This window comes from Tyto alba, unplaced genomic scaffold (genome assembly GCF_018691265.1).
Source record: "Tyto alba isolate M040663 unplaced genomic scaffold, T.alba_DEE_v4.0 Super-Scaffold_1, whole genome shotgun sequence".
Classification (NCBI taxonomy): domain Eukaryota; kingdom Metazoa; phylum Chordata; class Aves; order Strigiformes; family Tytonidae; genus Tyto; species Tyto alba.
Window position 1 is genome coordinate 23,371,218 of NW_024881261.1, and position 16,355 is coordinate 23,387,572.

At 40.2% G+C, this 16,355-nt stretch overlaps 1 protein-coding gene across 6 annotated transcripts in view; it reads right to left on the reverse strand.

Annotated features, from left to right (window-relative positions):
* The window catches only part of SORBS1 (sorbin and SH3 domain containing 1), a 222,697-nt gene that overhangs the window by 106,695 nt on the left and 99,647 nt on the right, over positions 1-16,355 (reverse strand). The window contains exon 1 of one of the 6 annotated variants that reach the window (XM_042800111.1): positions 10,452-10,581. The exons of the other annotated variants lie outside the window; for them this stretch is intronic. The gene's annotated coding sequence lies outside the window, so the exon portion shown is untranslated. Of the gene's footprint in view, positions 1-10,451; positions 10,582-16,355 lie in introns of those variants that run through there. 6 annotated transcript variants of the gene reach the window in all.

The following is a 16,355-nucleotide window of genomic DNA, read 5'->3' on the forward strand; positions in this document are numbered from 1 at the left end:
GCTCAGCTGACAGCAGAGTGGAATCTGACATTGCTACCACCCATGGTACACCAGGCTCCTGACACATGGAATTCAGTATGTCGGGCAATCAAACCAGGTTGTTTTCCCTCACCAGTGCAAAAAGAGAAGACAAGAACACAGCATCTTACTACAACTCCTTCCTCCCACCCCCACAAAATGAACACAAACAGAACTCCAGCCCACCTGCTGGAACAATAAACTGGATCTCCCCATATACCATTTGTTAAGGAACTCCCAGTACATCTTGGATGCCAGCAGGTCCAGGTTTCAAAAAAAATACAAAACTAGGATTTATCCTTGCAACTATTTAACTCTGTGCACATGATCACTTTCACTAAACAGAATTGGGTATTATCATAACTTTAAGGATGTAAACAGCTGCAATTGCAGACGGCTTCTGAGGCAGCACACCACTTATGCAAGTGCCACTGGACTTTAGTAAACAGAATTAACTTTGCCCCTAACTTCCTCTGGATACTTACATTCTTTGAAAATTCATAACAATGTTTTCACAACAATTATGTGATATTCTCAGAGCAGAACTGTCCATTCTTAATTAACAACTTTACACGTGCAAAAAAGTGAAATCCCATTCAGCTCTGATTACAATCACCAAAGATACCTGAAGCATTTATAGCACAAAACTCTAATTTTTTTAATTTTTCAGAAATTTCAGATCTTGCAGAGAGATGCAGTTTTAATTATCTCTGTGACCCTCTACCTTCTATTTCCCAGCAAGACCAGCTAGGCAGTGCTTCTGGCAGCAAGAATCTTCCAAAAAAAAAAAAAACAAAACCCAACCGATTGCCAAAGTGCAGCTTGCAAACCAGCATACACATACAGGAACTTTGTAAAACATAATCCTCACTCAAGATAACAACTAGTGATGCCATTGATTCTAAATATGGACATTTCCTCACATACAAACATAAGGGATAAATAGTATATGACAGGATCCACTTCACCTAACTAGAGTTAACCAAATGTCAGGCATCTAAGACAGTTACCTCTGCAGTCAAATGGTGAGTGACAAGGGCTTTGAAAGGACAAGCCATCCTGTCCTAAAACAGGAACACATAAGCTGGACCAAATCTCTACATGGCAGTGCTTTTTCTCTACTCACTACGGAAAGAACCTGGAAACCTAGTTTTTGCACAAAAGACTGAGATTTACCTCCCCCTGGCAAATACAGCAATAACCCCCCTGTCACAGCCTCAGGTGGTAATACCTGAGATCATGGCAACTAGCTAGATGTAGATCATAGCACATAGCCAGTAGCCCCCATTTGGAGGGCTGCTCTCATTCCCTGCTACATGGAGATGCTTAATCCTTAACAGAAGGAAAGGGAACAACTGGCATTGAACAGCTATGCAGATTTCTTTCCCCACCAGAAGAGTATTATGTTTTAGTTAGGTAGTGTCAGCTTGTAATAGACTTAAAGTTGTAGGTTTTAAAGTTGTGGTTTGTGTTTTGGCAGAGGTTGTTTGGACCCAACTACATTTGGTGCAAATACCACAGCGGAAGGTGTCAATTCCAGACTGGAAAGGTGGTTTGTACTTAAAATGTAAACCAGGCTATATTGGAATATTCAGGATCCCATGGCATTAAGATAACTAATCAAATGCCAGATGGCAGTTTCTTGTTAAAATTGTGTCGTGGTTTGAGCCTGGTCAGCAGCCAACCACCACGCAGCCACTCACTCTCCCTTCTCTTCCAGCAGTAAAAAGGGACAGAGAGCCAGGCTTGGGGTTCGAGATCAGACCGGGAAGGGCAGATCACCCATTATGGTCATGAGCAAAAGGCAGACTTGTTAGGGGAAGAAAAAAAAAACACCATACATTTATTACAGACACTAACAACACATAACAGAGTAGGACAGTGAGAAGCATTGCCACATCTTGAGAACACCTTCCCCCCACCCCTCCCTTCTTCCCCGGCTCAGCTCTGCTCCCGATATCTCTACCTCCTCCCCCAGTGGTGCAGGGGCAGGGAATGGGAGGTGCAGTCTGTGCTGCCGCTTACTCCATCTTCAGTGGGGGGAGCTTCTGGAACTTGTTCCCCCTGCTCCATCGTGGTCCCCCTCTCACAGGAGACAGTCCTCCACAAACTTTCTCCAATGTGAGTCCCTACCATGGGCTGCAGCGTTTCCTTATGCTGCTCCAGCGTCGGACACCAACTTTTCCCAACTGGAGTCCCTCCCACGGGCTGCAGCCCTTCCTGAGCTACTCCAATGTGGGACAGCCCTGCATGATGGAATCCTCCCAGCACTGAACTACAACAGCAGGGTCTACCTTTTTCCCCACAAGACCCCGGCCTTCTTCGTGCACAGCACCTTGATCATCCATACAAAAAACACAGGCCATAAATCAGTGTCTGCTCCACCACAGATCTTCACGGGTGGCGGGGGGGCCGCCCTGCCATCTCCCCACAGGATACAGTGGGGTCTCTGCTCCGGCACACCTCCCCCCCCCTTTCTTCCTCTGTTCCTCCACAGACCTTGGTGTTCAGGCAGATGCAGTGACTCCTCCTCACAAGTCTGACTGCTCGTCACCACGTCCCTTCTTAAATACGTTATCGCAGAGGTGCAGTTGGTTGGCTCAGTTTTGGTGCAGAGGTGGAGTTGACCTGGAGCTGGGGAAGCTTCAAGAAGCTTCTCACAGGGGGCCACCCCTGTAGCCCTCTCCCCTGCTACCAAAAAACTCCACCACTCAAACCCAGAACAAATTGGTAGGTGTGGAACACTACAACAAAATTTTGTAACTTGGTCACCCTTCTACCTTCTCAAAGGTTCCACGGAGGCTGTGTGGCTGACTGTTCAAATGAGACTAAAATCCTGGCACTCCTCTCTGCTCTGACACAGATTAGGCCAGGGCCCTTTTCTTAAAAGCTGAGTTTGTGCCTAGATTCCTCAGAGGAAGTCTGCATCCTTCCTGCAGCCATAGTCCTAAGGGTGGTTATTAATCCCTGGTGGTCTCTGGATACAACCTCTTTGGAGTACTGGGGGATCTGGACAACTGTATCAATTATAAAAATCTCGTGGCTGATAAAACGTAATGCATTTAAACATAAGATGATTAACATATGCTGCACTGGACATCAGAGATGGTTAAGATTCCTCTCAGCTAGCTACATCATTATCAGAAAAGTGCTGATGGATTCATTTCCAACCTGTTTTACTGTTCCTACATTAATAAACCCCAGTTAGCTTTTTTTAGTTGTAAATCAGGTTGCATTCCAGAAACAGTCAATATTATTAGTGGTCGTTAATAATCTGATCTGGCAGATCCTGTTTATTCCAGTGTTGACAGAAACAAAAAATATATCACTAAGAAGGAAATATAGATTAAGCCCATGAAAGATTTATGTATATAGATTCATGAAAGATTCATGTAAATCCAGAGACAGAACTAGGGAATGGAAATAGAATGAGATGATTCCTGAAGTAATGTTTTAGATCGTGATCATTTTTGTACCATACTCATTTATTTAAAGAGATGGCAAAAGCCCTATGCCTCCACATAACCCCTCACCTACACAGAATAACCCTACTGCATTCCTTATTTAGGATCCAATTTTGCAATTTCACACAGAAACAGCCTTTTCACGAACAAGTCCACTGACAGAGAGGCAGGGATTTCTCTTGCAAGGGTTTGCAGGTATTTGTTAGTATGTGCTTGTATGTTCCTATTAAATTGGCACTTAATATTGTGGTCTCTTATCTAACAACCATTTCATTTTGTAACAAGAACACCCTTAAAATACATTTTTATTTTACTTCTGTTAGCACTTTAATACAAATTGAGCAATGTTATCCTGAGCTACAGGGTGTGGTATTAATTTGAGCTCTAGAATGTCATCAGGAGAAGAAAAGGCAGTCCATTGTGGTAACAAAATGCTCCATTATCAGTCTGCAAAATACATGTGGCATTTAGAAGACAGTGATCCTCATATCCTTGTGAACTTTCGCAAGGATCTGTTGCAAAATGCCATGAGCAACTGATAGACTGTTGTAGTGTTGGAACAGAAAGTAATTGGCTCCTATCAACAGTCTTGTGACCTAGAGCATGGTTAACATAGAACCGATCATCCTCCCACAATGATATGGACCTGCACATCAGAAGTCCACACCGTACTTGTGGCTCTTAAATTCACAATCAATACATTGTTTGTCTTTATAAAACTTAATTACTTGGATTCGGGGATGTTTCTCAGAGAAATATAAAATACCATAAAAATTTTTCACAGATCAGCAGACAAATTAGTTCAAGTTAATGATGCAAGTTGACACTTATATAGCACTGGACATCTTCAAACGGCTGTGCAAACATTAAATTAGCTTTGCTGCAGTTGTATGAAGTAGGTACGCGTTATTAGGCTCATTTTTACACTGGAGAAACAAAGAAGCACGAATTGAAAATTTTAGAAGGGTACTCTGTTTGTTTAATTTTGCTTCCACAGAAATCAGTGGGAAAAGTTGTCAGTGCCAGACTTGCATTTGCACAGGGTCCCTTTATACCCCTCTGACAGGGCAAAAAGCCTTATTTTAAGGACCTTGGCCTTGCCAGGGAGTGTAATGAACAGCCTCCATCAGCTTGAATGGGAATGGGTTTACATAAGTGCTGCGTGCTTGTGAAAATCCTACCCACAATAGCTAGGTGATCTGACCAACATGACACAACAGGCTTGTGACAGAGACAGTATGGCAACTCAGTTGGTTTGACATTAGTGAGCAGTAGACCAAATCACCCCCTCTGAATATGTTTCTAGCTTGGAAGAGGGCTAAGTCACACAGAAGACTTCACACTATTTTAGAGAATGTTTTAAAAATAGAAATGGGTGCAAAACATTTGCTCTGAAAGTAATTGCTGTCCATGCTAAGCTACTTTAAGGGGAGAACGAGAGAGATTTGCGATGGGTGTCCCTTGTTACAAGAAGGTGATAGTAACCAAGTTATTTCAAGATCGTGTGTGTGTGTAAAAGATGGACAAAGGCATGAAGGTGAAGGAATCTTGTAGGAATAATACCCCAGAAAAGAAGGATCCTGGGTAAAAAGATAGGCCTGGATGGAGGACTGAGGCTAGCTACCCTTGCTGGACGCAAACACACTGCATTCACTGTATATGGATACTTATTTCCACTAGCTTCCAGTGTGATTAAGTCAGAGAGATGCCCTGTGTGTGAATATATATGTATGACTTAGGACTGAAATGCTGCTTCAAGAAAACCACCCAAGTTTGTTTAAAACTATCAGTTCAGTAAGTTGTTCCCTTCATCCTCCCCCTCCACCTCCAACCAGTGGTTACGCTTTAACCATGTATGGAAAACATTTCAGAGGTCTGAGTCATTAAAACCTACAGAGAATAAAAGAACTTGGCAAATATGAAAGAAAAGCATTTTAAATGGCTCTGAGGCATCCTGCTCCCCCTTGCTACTGAAGATGTGATAGATGAGTTGCCATTTATGTGTAGGAGCTGACAATTTGAGGTTTTGGACAAGTCTATAAACTTCATTACACACAATGTGCCCCCAAACCAGTTCAAATACAAATTATCATGTCAAAAACTGTGGGAAATGTTTTGATCTTATTAAAAAAAAAGAAGAAACCAACATTTGAAGTAGCAGTCTTGTGTGTTATCTGCAGACAAACTTCCTGCCAAATATTCTTGCCCCTGCCAAAAGCTATGGTATTTTTTGATATTTACAACTCTTCAGTGTGCATGAAACAGCGATGTTTTGCCATTTTTAGGAGTGGCTGATCACATGAAAAGCTCTAACACAATTTAAAGTTACAATCTCCTCTCACAGCACATGACTTATTGGGGAGAACATTACAGCAGTCTTCTTCCCTATAAGAGCCAGACATTTTTGGAAGAAAAACACCAAACACACACATAACACTTTGAGGAAAGATCCAGGATACAGGAAATTTTGTGTGGAAGCTTACACAACGATAAGACATTACCCGTAAGCATGTGGAATTTGTCAGGGACAACATCCTGCTCCTGGTAATACTGTAAGATGCAAATAGAATTAATGGATATGTTGGTTTTTTCCTCCTCCGTATTTTTAAAAGACGTTTATCCACACATCTACCAGATTTGTCATTATGAAAAACAGATTTTCTGATGACACGCAACTTTCAAACCTTTTAGGATGTTCCTATTCAAAGTGTTGCTAAGTAATCACAATTCAGTGTGATGTTTCCTCCCTGAAGATAGTTCAGCAGGACTTAGATTCTCAAAGAGCTCATTGAGGAACCAGAATTCAGGAAATCTGAGCTTTATTCCCAGCCTTCTGCAATCACTGCACTACAGAGCAGTGTCTCATTTTCTCAATTAAAAAAACAGAATTAAAACCACCAGTCTCCTTCTCAAGCACTCAAAAAATGATCAATACTCCATAAAAGCTTTGCACTTTTATCACTATGTTAAGTACTCAGTCCCTTGATCCCAAAACAAACAGATTTTGACATATTTTTTGCTGTATTCTCCTGGAATATTCCAGCTAACATTTATGTCAATTCAACCACAGCATCATTTCTCAAGAGCAGAGACTTCATTTACTCCTGTGTCAATCCAGAATAACTGATTTCAAAATGCAGTTACTCCAGGTCTCAGTTCTGTTGCTATAAATCCAAGTTGTGGTCCTCATCATGGAATCTGATCCATGCCAGTACTTGCAGTCATACAGACCCCAACCAGAAAGGGTGCCTTTGTCTGTTCAATCACAAAAAAATTTGGGATAAATAGCACAGAGAAGACAGGTCCAAAGTGATTCCCAGTGCCATTTGATTTCTGACGGCATCACTAATTATTACCTTACTTCTATGAATCCCACCTTCCCTCCTACCCCAGACATTCCCTGATTCACAACATGCAAAAATTCAGAAGAATAAGAATACTGAGTACACCTATACCTTTTAATTACTTAATGGATGACAGTCGTTCTATGCATACTATGCACAAGAAAGTATATAATTACAGATAATTAATATTCTATTCTTCATAAAATACATTACATTCATATAATCTTTAAAGAATCACTCACACATCACACAGAAAAATCATATATTTAAACAATACTCCCTATGAATCTTTTCACATTTTATCTACTCTCCCTTACTCACGAGGACCCAAATTTGCAGTTTGTCCATTTTTCTTCAACTTTTTTTTTTTTACTCCAATATCAGATTCAGCAGAGTTGAAAATTATTTTGTCACACAGAAGATATCAGGACACTAAGTGAGGATGAAGACTCTGAAGAGGTATCTGAGAGTGAGCTGCAAAACAGGGTAGCTAAGATTTGAGTGCCAAAAATTTCTTGTAACCTGACAAAATGATGAGAGGTAGACAAAACAGAAATAGGCTTCAGAGTTTGTTCTCTGAAAATGAAGTGGGTCTAACGAGTCTTGGGAGCTCAGAACATACAACTGTGAGAACTCGGAAACTAATCAAGTCAGGGACTGAATGGGGTTTCTTGTATGACAGGACACCCCTGAGTTATGTGCTCTTGGCCCTGGAGAATCTACCACATACAGAGCCAGCAGATTTTTAATAAAATCTAAAAATAATTTAGAAAGTTACATTAAAACATGTGCTAAACATTACTGCAGCTTGCCTAGTAGGGGACATCAACACATAAATCTCTGCTTCTCTCCATTAAGTTATTACCAGAACTTGCAATCAAAAATAAGAAACAAATATCTCACTTCTGGGGACTCATTGGAGTAAATTGAAGTGAAACAGACATGCTCTAGGTGACAGATGTGACTCTTTCCTAATAAAACTTTGAGCAGATCTTTAATTCAGCGTATGCCTTCTGTATGGATAAATACAGATGATGCACTTACCTGAAATAATCTGTTTTCATATTTCAGTATTTTTATTACAGCATTATCTAAAGGTCCAGTCAAATCCTACCCCTAATGTGCTAGGTGTGTATTAGACTATAATCCTTATCAGACTAGTTCACAGCCAATACAGACAAATGAAGCATTATTACATTCACCAGTGGGGAAACTTAATGCAGACAGATCAGATAACATTCTAAAGATCACACAGAGTGACAGAGAGTCAGGTATTAAACTTATTCCTCCTAGTGAGCCCCAGTTCACTGCCAAAGCTCGTTTTCATCTACCACAAGGCAGGCTAGACAAGGCTGCTGTGCCAGCTTATGCCTGCATCTAGTTATTTCTCTCTCTCTCCTTGGCCATGGACTACAGGTGTGCAAGACAGTAAACTACCATACTATGGCCATATAGAGAGGATATTTTGCATAAGGGGAGACCATTCAGTCACCTTAAAGGAGTCTCAGAAAAGAAATCTCTCCTGTAGAACAGGCAGGAAGCTCTCTATGAGGTGCTTTAAAAGCTATTAACCACGGTCTGGGTTCTGGCTCTTCCTCTAAATGACTGCCTCTATTGAACTATCTGCCTCAGGAAGTTGTGGAATAACAAACTTTGTCATTTAAACTTCAAGGAAATCATCTGGAAAAGCTTAACAGGAAACTGAGGCATGGTGTTCAGTCCTGTTCAGCCCCTGAGCTCAGACCATTAACAGCAGTCTCCAGTCACGGCTGGGAGAACCGGGAAGGCACTTATGGGAGCTCGAGAAGGCCCTGCAGAGTGGGACTCCTGTTCCCTTGGGAGCAGCAGGTAGCCCTTTATCTGCAACAATATACAATACAGCTCCAGTCTTTCAGAATGACTGTAAGTTACTAAGCAAGAAGATGAATACCTAAAGGAAACATAAAAGTTGAAGTCCATCATAAGAAAGAGAGAGGGTTACTATCTTCAGCTGTCATCCAAATCTACCTAAATCAAAGTGGTTTTTATGCAAACCCGGAGTTACTGTAACCTTTGTCTGCTTAATTTCAAACCTGGTTTTCCCAATGAAAACAGACAGGCTCATAGCCTAGAGCTATGTCAGAGTGAAACCCACATTACCTGCAGTTATAGTTTCTCAAACCATAGCCTATAGAACAACCCTGGTACCCAGGAGCAGTAGATGGGCTGCTCTACGTGACGCAGGCTACCTATGGCCATAGGAATGCCTACAGTAGCCTTACCCCATTTTGTGGAAGGATGGACTATTTGCTGTCACATAAATCTCAGGTGAGGTAAATATTGCCAGCACAAATGCATGTGATTACTGGAGTAGAATAAAATCAGAAAGCAAGAGTGAAGATCTTGTCCAGATATCAACCACAATGCTTATCATAAAGCCCAAGCATCTGCATGCTCACAGAGACTGGAACTTTTAAAATTAAAGGAATTCTCCCATGTTTATGCCAGTATAATGAAGATCTAGGCCTAGATCTCATTTAAAATGTTTTAACTGTGCTACTAATTATTGACTCAAGTCATCAAGTTTGAGTTTGGCCCTAAATAGTTCCAGCTGCAGCAGAGAAATCTAGAACCAAACCTAAATTTTAAGTTTCAAAGGCTTAATGTTAGCCTCAATTTTCTGTTAAATTAAGACAATAATTTCAGCCCCAAATTAATTAGGTTATTAAGAAGGCTTGAAGTTGAGCCCATCTTACTCCCAGTTTTACTACCAAATTTCACAACCTGGATTTGCAGTTAGACTCATGGCATTTCTGTTACTTTTTTTCCAGGTTGTTAAATTTCTCCAAACAAATGGGCAAAAGATGCCTATCTGAGAATGGAATCAATCAGGAATGCAGTTACAACAGAAAGAATTTCAGCAGACCATAAAAGAGAGAGGAAAAAAAGAAAACCCTGCTACAAGAATAGTCCAGCAAAATGCAACTGTAGTGAGTTTGGGCTGCTTCCCAGTACTCCAGAGGGAATTCTGCTATTTGCTGAGTTTAGTGAATGTAATCTAGCACCGAAGGAAAACCGGGGGGAAAAAAAAAAGTGCTGCTGTTTTCACCATTTTCTCGGTTCTGCTTTGTATAAGAAAGCATACAAAAGACAGAGAAATTATTGTATTACTGTGAAAGCAGACAGAAACTCACAAAGCAGATGTTCTCAACACACATAAGAGGGACTGATTAGACATTGAATAAAACCATACAACCAGCATAAAAAAAAACAAAACAAAAAAAACCAAGTCACTCAGCAGACAGAGATAAATCAAGAAATAGGGGACTCAAAAAGCAGTTTGGAAACAGTATCTGTAGTGAAAAGTAAATCTCATCTTGTAGTACAGTAAAAGGGAATCAATGTTTTCCACTACGCATTATACACAACACTATTTCAGTTACTTTCCTCCAAGAATCACAGTATGTGACTTTAAGGAATTTATAAATCCTTCAGAAAAAGTATAAACAGCTAACAGGAAATGTAAAATGAAGTAATTCAAACAGAATCTACCTCCAAAGCTAACCAATATCTACCAGTTATTTATAGCAGAAAATGTAAAAGCAATTGGAAAGGTCTTAAATCTTCTGAAGTTTAAAATACTTACTTCTTGCAGCCAAAATCACATCAGTTGAATATCCAGGAAAATTTTTAAAAGCTTCCATTAAGGAGCTTGACTAACTGAGAACATGATGTAGCCTTTCCTTTGGTCTGTCCAGCCATAGGCATTTACTCATTCAACAGAAGCACAGAGCGTGATACTGTAGTGCAGCCTTTTACGTAGGGATGCCAAGGAGGGGGGAGGGAGAAGCCCTTCCCCAAAGGTTTTAGTTCAGCCCACTCATTAAAATACAGAGTGGAAACAGCTGCTGTAGAAAAGGATGTCCAGGCAGGTTTTGATTAAGTTTCTTAGGTGTAAAATGGTTTTGTTCTGGAATCTCAGTAAGAAAAACAATTTTTCTTCTGAATTTCATTCTTCCTCTGCATTGCTCTTAAAGACACTGGCTCTAACTCAGCTCAGAAATAAGTGTAACAGTGGATCGTCAGCTCTCCATTTTCAAATCATTACATCTCACTAGGGGAAAGCAGATCCCTAAAAGATCCTCCCTCTACCCCCTGCAAGGACCACTCCAAGTGTGTGTGTGTGCTTTATAATGCTTAAATTTTCATGTAATGTAATACTCAGTTCATCTCAGATGACTGCCCACCAAGAAGTCCCAAGCAAACAACAAATACTACCTCACAAATAGCAACATTTAGAATTGATAGTATGCCTCTTACAGATTATCACCTCAAAAGTTAAAACTAGATAAGGAACAGAGGAGGGTGGTAAGAACAATGAAAGCTCTTCAACTGTTTCTTGACATGGAAACACTGAATAAACACGGTTTCTTCAGTCTGAGAAAGTGTTGGCAGAGGGGAGATGAGAGAGCTCTGTTAAATTGTGAAAGGCACCAAAAACAGTAATGTGGGAACTCATTCGTTCTGGCAGCTTGTTCCTTCTGGTAACACAAGAACTAAGGAGCGCTGAAAGAAATCTTTAGGCAGAAGTTTTAAAACAAACAAAAGGAGTACTTTTTCACATCATACATAATTGGATTGCAGAGCTCATTGCCCCAGGATCTTTTGGAGGTCACTGTGTGAGCAAGCTCAAAAAATTAAATTCAAAAAAATGAAAGAACGATCCTAAACTGAAACTAGTAGCTTGGGAAGTTATTAACCACAAGTTATTAGAAGGTGTGGATATCTCAGGTGAAGTAGCAATTTGCATTTGCCCTCTACATTAACCCTTGCCCTACGCCTTTGACACTGACCACTGCCAGAACAGCAGACTGCATTAGAAGGATCTCTGAGCCACAACTGTGCCCATTCTTATATTTCCATTTACCTAATTTTCACAACAGTCTTTAATGAGAAATTGTCTGTAATATTAGGTCCATTTCACAGATGGGGAATTAAGACCCAAAGCAGCACAGCTTATTGGGAATTTTGACTACAACCACAATTCGACAGTTAAGTGCTACCCTTAAAAGTCATCCTGGAGTGACTTTGTACTTCCCAAGGGCAGCACCTGAGGTGGCCTGCCTTTCAAATTCCTGCACTTGTGACTCTTGCCTGTTCACTTTGGTATAAATACTTTCATGAGCAAAGTTATTCACCAACAGGGATTTTTCTGTAACTATTTCAGCAGCTATTAGTCCTATCTTCTGCTCTCTCTCCCTTTGCCTACAGTTACAAACGTGAATGCATTCTGATAGCAAAATCCCACCGTATCAAAGCTATTTCAAATACACACATGCTTTTTATATATTGCCAAGTAGCATTTTTCAGTGTAAGGCAAGCAGACTATCACTGGGTAATGGCTGTTCCTACAGCAGCAACAAGTTTGTGCAATCAAGGTTGTGGGTTTTGGTTTGTTGTTTTTTTTTTTTTTTTTTTTTTAATATGAGACATACTTTAAAAATACTCTTGTAGTGACCAAGCATTCACTGTGTGGTAAAAGGTGTAATTGCCCACTGGCCCTACTGTCTCAACAGCTGGTCTTAATTAATATTGAAAACCAAGATACTTTTATGCAAAATAAGTGAATTGACTTGAGTTCCTTTTCAGATCAGGTCTGAGAAAAGCAGCCACAAACTCTGCTTCCCTTCTCTGCTCCTAATTTTAAACAGGGGCTTCATGGCTGTTTGTCTTTCCTTGTGTGTTTAATGTTTCCTGGAGGCCTGCAAAGGCATGCAAAATATTTTAGTTCAGGGCCTCTGTATGGTTGTAATAGGAAATAGATGTTGCCCTTAAAGAGATGGGTTAGTATAGAAACAGGGATTATCTGAATGACAGCAGAGTCTTAACTTTATTTCAAAGAGAAGGAAAGGACAGATAAATATTTACTGCTTTTCATCAACATCATAGACTACAGATGCTGCCTATTTTTTGTTACTACTTGTGTAAATAACCCAGGTTAAGATCTGGTACTGTTCTCTTTGTCAAAATTTTTCTTCATATTAAAAAGAAAGTTCTGATGCCATCTTTGCTACATAGTTTCTTTAGGCTGCAGAAGAGCCCCACAGAGAGAAAGCTGGTTTCTAAATACTGGGCTGGTCAAAACTTTATGCTTGTACAAGATGTGTGGTCACCAAAAACTAGGAAATCACAGACTTTTTGGTCTACTTGAGAAAATACATATTTCCTGTGCAAGGCTTCACTCCTACACTGAAATAGCCTTTCGGAAAAATTCTGAGTGTTTCAGTACTAACAGGTGGAAAAATGGTGAAGACACTAATGTAAACAAGGCTTCGCTTCTTACTCCTATCCCCTCTCTCACTTCACCCAATGTGAAGGGTACGTGCTGTCCCTTCCCCAACAGATCAGAGGATGATAGAACAAGAAGAGATATTATCTTTCCTCCTTCACAGGCCCTAATCAATAATCTTCAGGTCCTTATCTTTGATCCATTCATTCATGGCAGCAAACTGTGATCCCAAGTCTCCTTCACCACTGTTTCCTGACAGGTCCATCTTTTCTCTCTTTGACTTTACCATATACCTACTGATAGAGAACCATCAGAATTAAAAATAACTTTGGGACAATTTGCCTTTCCAAGATGAAGTCTTACCTTCCATTCTTCAAGGCTTGACTAAAACTTATGAGATCTCTCTTCCCCACCCCTTCTTTTCCTCTATTAATTAAAAGTTTCTTGGTAACTCAAGAGGAATCAAGAGGGCCTCGGAGAAAATCTCATTATCTTCAGTTTCAACTACACCTCTTATATCAGAAGACATTAAGGAAATTACTGATGGAGTAACTCATGTAGGTGCAATGCTGGCTATCAAAACAGCCAAGGTTCAATCAGGTATTCTGCTCAGTAGATGAATGAGAGATCAGTACACTGATGGACATGTTCTGGGATGCTTCTGTGTCTGCTGGCACTCCTCTTTGTACAGAAATTCCATCAAAATAAGCAGCCTTGTGACAATTCAGTAGCTGGATAGGAAGCCCCTTAGGTGTTATGGAGGGAGACGGTAGTTCAATAAATGATGTTTTCCTCTGAACAAGTGCCTTAGCACAGAGCCTTCAAACACAAGTGGTTTTACAGATCAGGAAAATCACTATAGTGTTTGAAGGTGCAACTGGATAGCTTTCAGCATGCCCATCTGGTGAGAGTTACACCTACACTATGAACTAAAACAGCATAATAATTTATTGCAGCAGGTGCAATCCAACAAGATTTTCTGTGAAGTTCCTCAGTTTTCACCTTGTCTCGTTAAAAAAAAAAAAAGAGTAATTAATCAAGTTTGGGATACAAGTGAGTTTCTCCTAATTCTGTTTCCTCCTTACCATCTTTTCAATTGGACAGAGCAGAGAGATGAAAAGTAAAGGAGAGAAAAGGTATTTAGGATTTAGGTTAGGGAATGAGAAACAGAAAGGATAGGAGAACGATTTTTTTAAGGAAAGGAAGGGATTTCAAAGCTGAAAAGTGAAAAACTTTTTGTCTCATTCTGAAAACATAATGTAGTTAATCCTGCCATTAAAACTCAAGATCTTTTGCCATGTTTTGTTTTACAGTTTTCATCAGCATTTGTTTCTTTCTGGAAACATTCATAATTATTTCAAATTCAATATTGAGAGGGAGAGGACAGTTGCAATATAAATGGTCTGGATGGCTAAATGTATCAAAACTAGGACCTTTCAGCTTTTGATTCTGGAATGGCATGCACTGTATTAGCAGTGATGCTATTATCTTTGGAAAATTCACAGTGATTTTATTGATACCCAGATTATTAACTTTGGCTTCAGACCATAATCAGGGGTTCATGGGATATTTCCCAAATTCTGCCACATTTGACTTTTTCCAGCCATTTCTACAGCTTTATGGAACCAAACTGAGATTGACCTAAATTGGAAATCTGGCAGACTGAGGCAACATGATCAAACATCAGAGATACTGAGCAGAACCTTGACAGTCTCAATCTGTTCTTTAGATCATGAAGCCTCTCCCTCCCAGCTAACTTCCCTACCCACCCTGAAAGCATTCTCTTCAGGAATGGCTCTTCTCATCAGGGAAGCAAAACTTTCTGTTAATTTGGTTCATGGAAAGTTTTGTTGGTTTTCTTTCTCCGGCCCACCTAGGCTGGAAAAAATACTAGTCCCAACCAAAACCCAGTATAATAACTCTGCCCATATGTGGGCAGTTCTTTTTAACTTGCAAGGAAGCAATCCCACAATTGCAATTTCTTGTGGCTCATTATGGGAACGGTGGTATAGCACAACCACAGAAAGAGTTATACCAGAATGGTTTGAGCATAGAGTTATTGGAGAGCACTTTGAGATGCTTTCATGCAAAAAAAGGTTTAATGAAAACAGGGATTAGATCAATTCTAGGGCAATTGTGGTCTCTAAGTATAGGAAGGACTTCACATAAATTCAATGGGTAAGAGACAACTGGATACATAAGATGAATTTTATTCCAAATTGTCTTTAATGATATTCCATGGGATACAGAAACTGAGCTGTTTAGTATAAACAGTACAACTCCCAGACATAATAAATTAATTTATTTATGATCCAAAGTCTGCTATCAGTAACATGAATCCTGTTATTGCTTTCAATGGGCTTTGGATCAGTCTCCCATGAGCAACATGAAAAGGATATGAAGTCAGACAACTAGAGAAACAAGGACAGTGTAATTTCAGCAATGTAATGGAAAAAAATTACTTTCCAGATAAAAAGGACCTAGGAGATGGCACAGTTGATCAGATTGCTGATTTACATAATTCAAAAGCCTTTATCAGTACCAGAAGCCTCAGGGTCACATACAAGAAACCAATCAGCAATTGTGAGAAAGTTGCAGCTGGGCATCTCTCCTGTTTGAGAAGGCACAAAGCAGCTTCACTAGGTCAGTGTGGTGCCATTTTGTCTTTGCTGGGTAAGTTTTTAGCTGGATTCATTCTCAGTTTACCTGACCACGTCCCATCAACAGAGCTAATATAAGGTGAGGGTGAAGTTGGGGTAGGGGTAGAGTGGGGCATATTCTTCCAGTGTCAGCCAGGGCTTAGATCAGTTTACACCAGTCATGAAACCACAACTTGATAGAACTTGAAGTTCTTTTACAGTTTAGTGCAACAAAGTAAAGTCATGAGAACAAATCAAGTTCAGGTAAACCAGTATTTGGTAACAAATATGATTGTCTGTACTTCCAGAGCAATGCACCTGACACTTCTGAAGACCTAGAACCAAACGTCTGAATTTACTCTTAAGTGCTCTGCCCAAGGTCACCTAAAGAACCTGTGGTACAGTAAGTAGCAGAGTCTGGAAGCCCTAATCTAGCATCTTCCCTCTGGCTGGCTTAATGCTCTCCAGACAACTCATTTTCCTCCTCATTCCAGGGTGATATCTCCTCCTCCATGAAGGACACACCTTTTCTGATAAATCATTCTGTATGTTTACCACCTATACTGCTTTCAGCGTAAGTCCAAAGCACCCTGTTCCTTTCCCTGAGCTGGGTCTAGGGTAA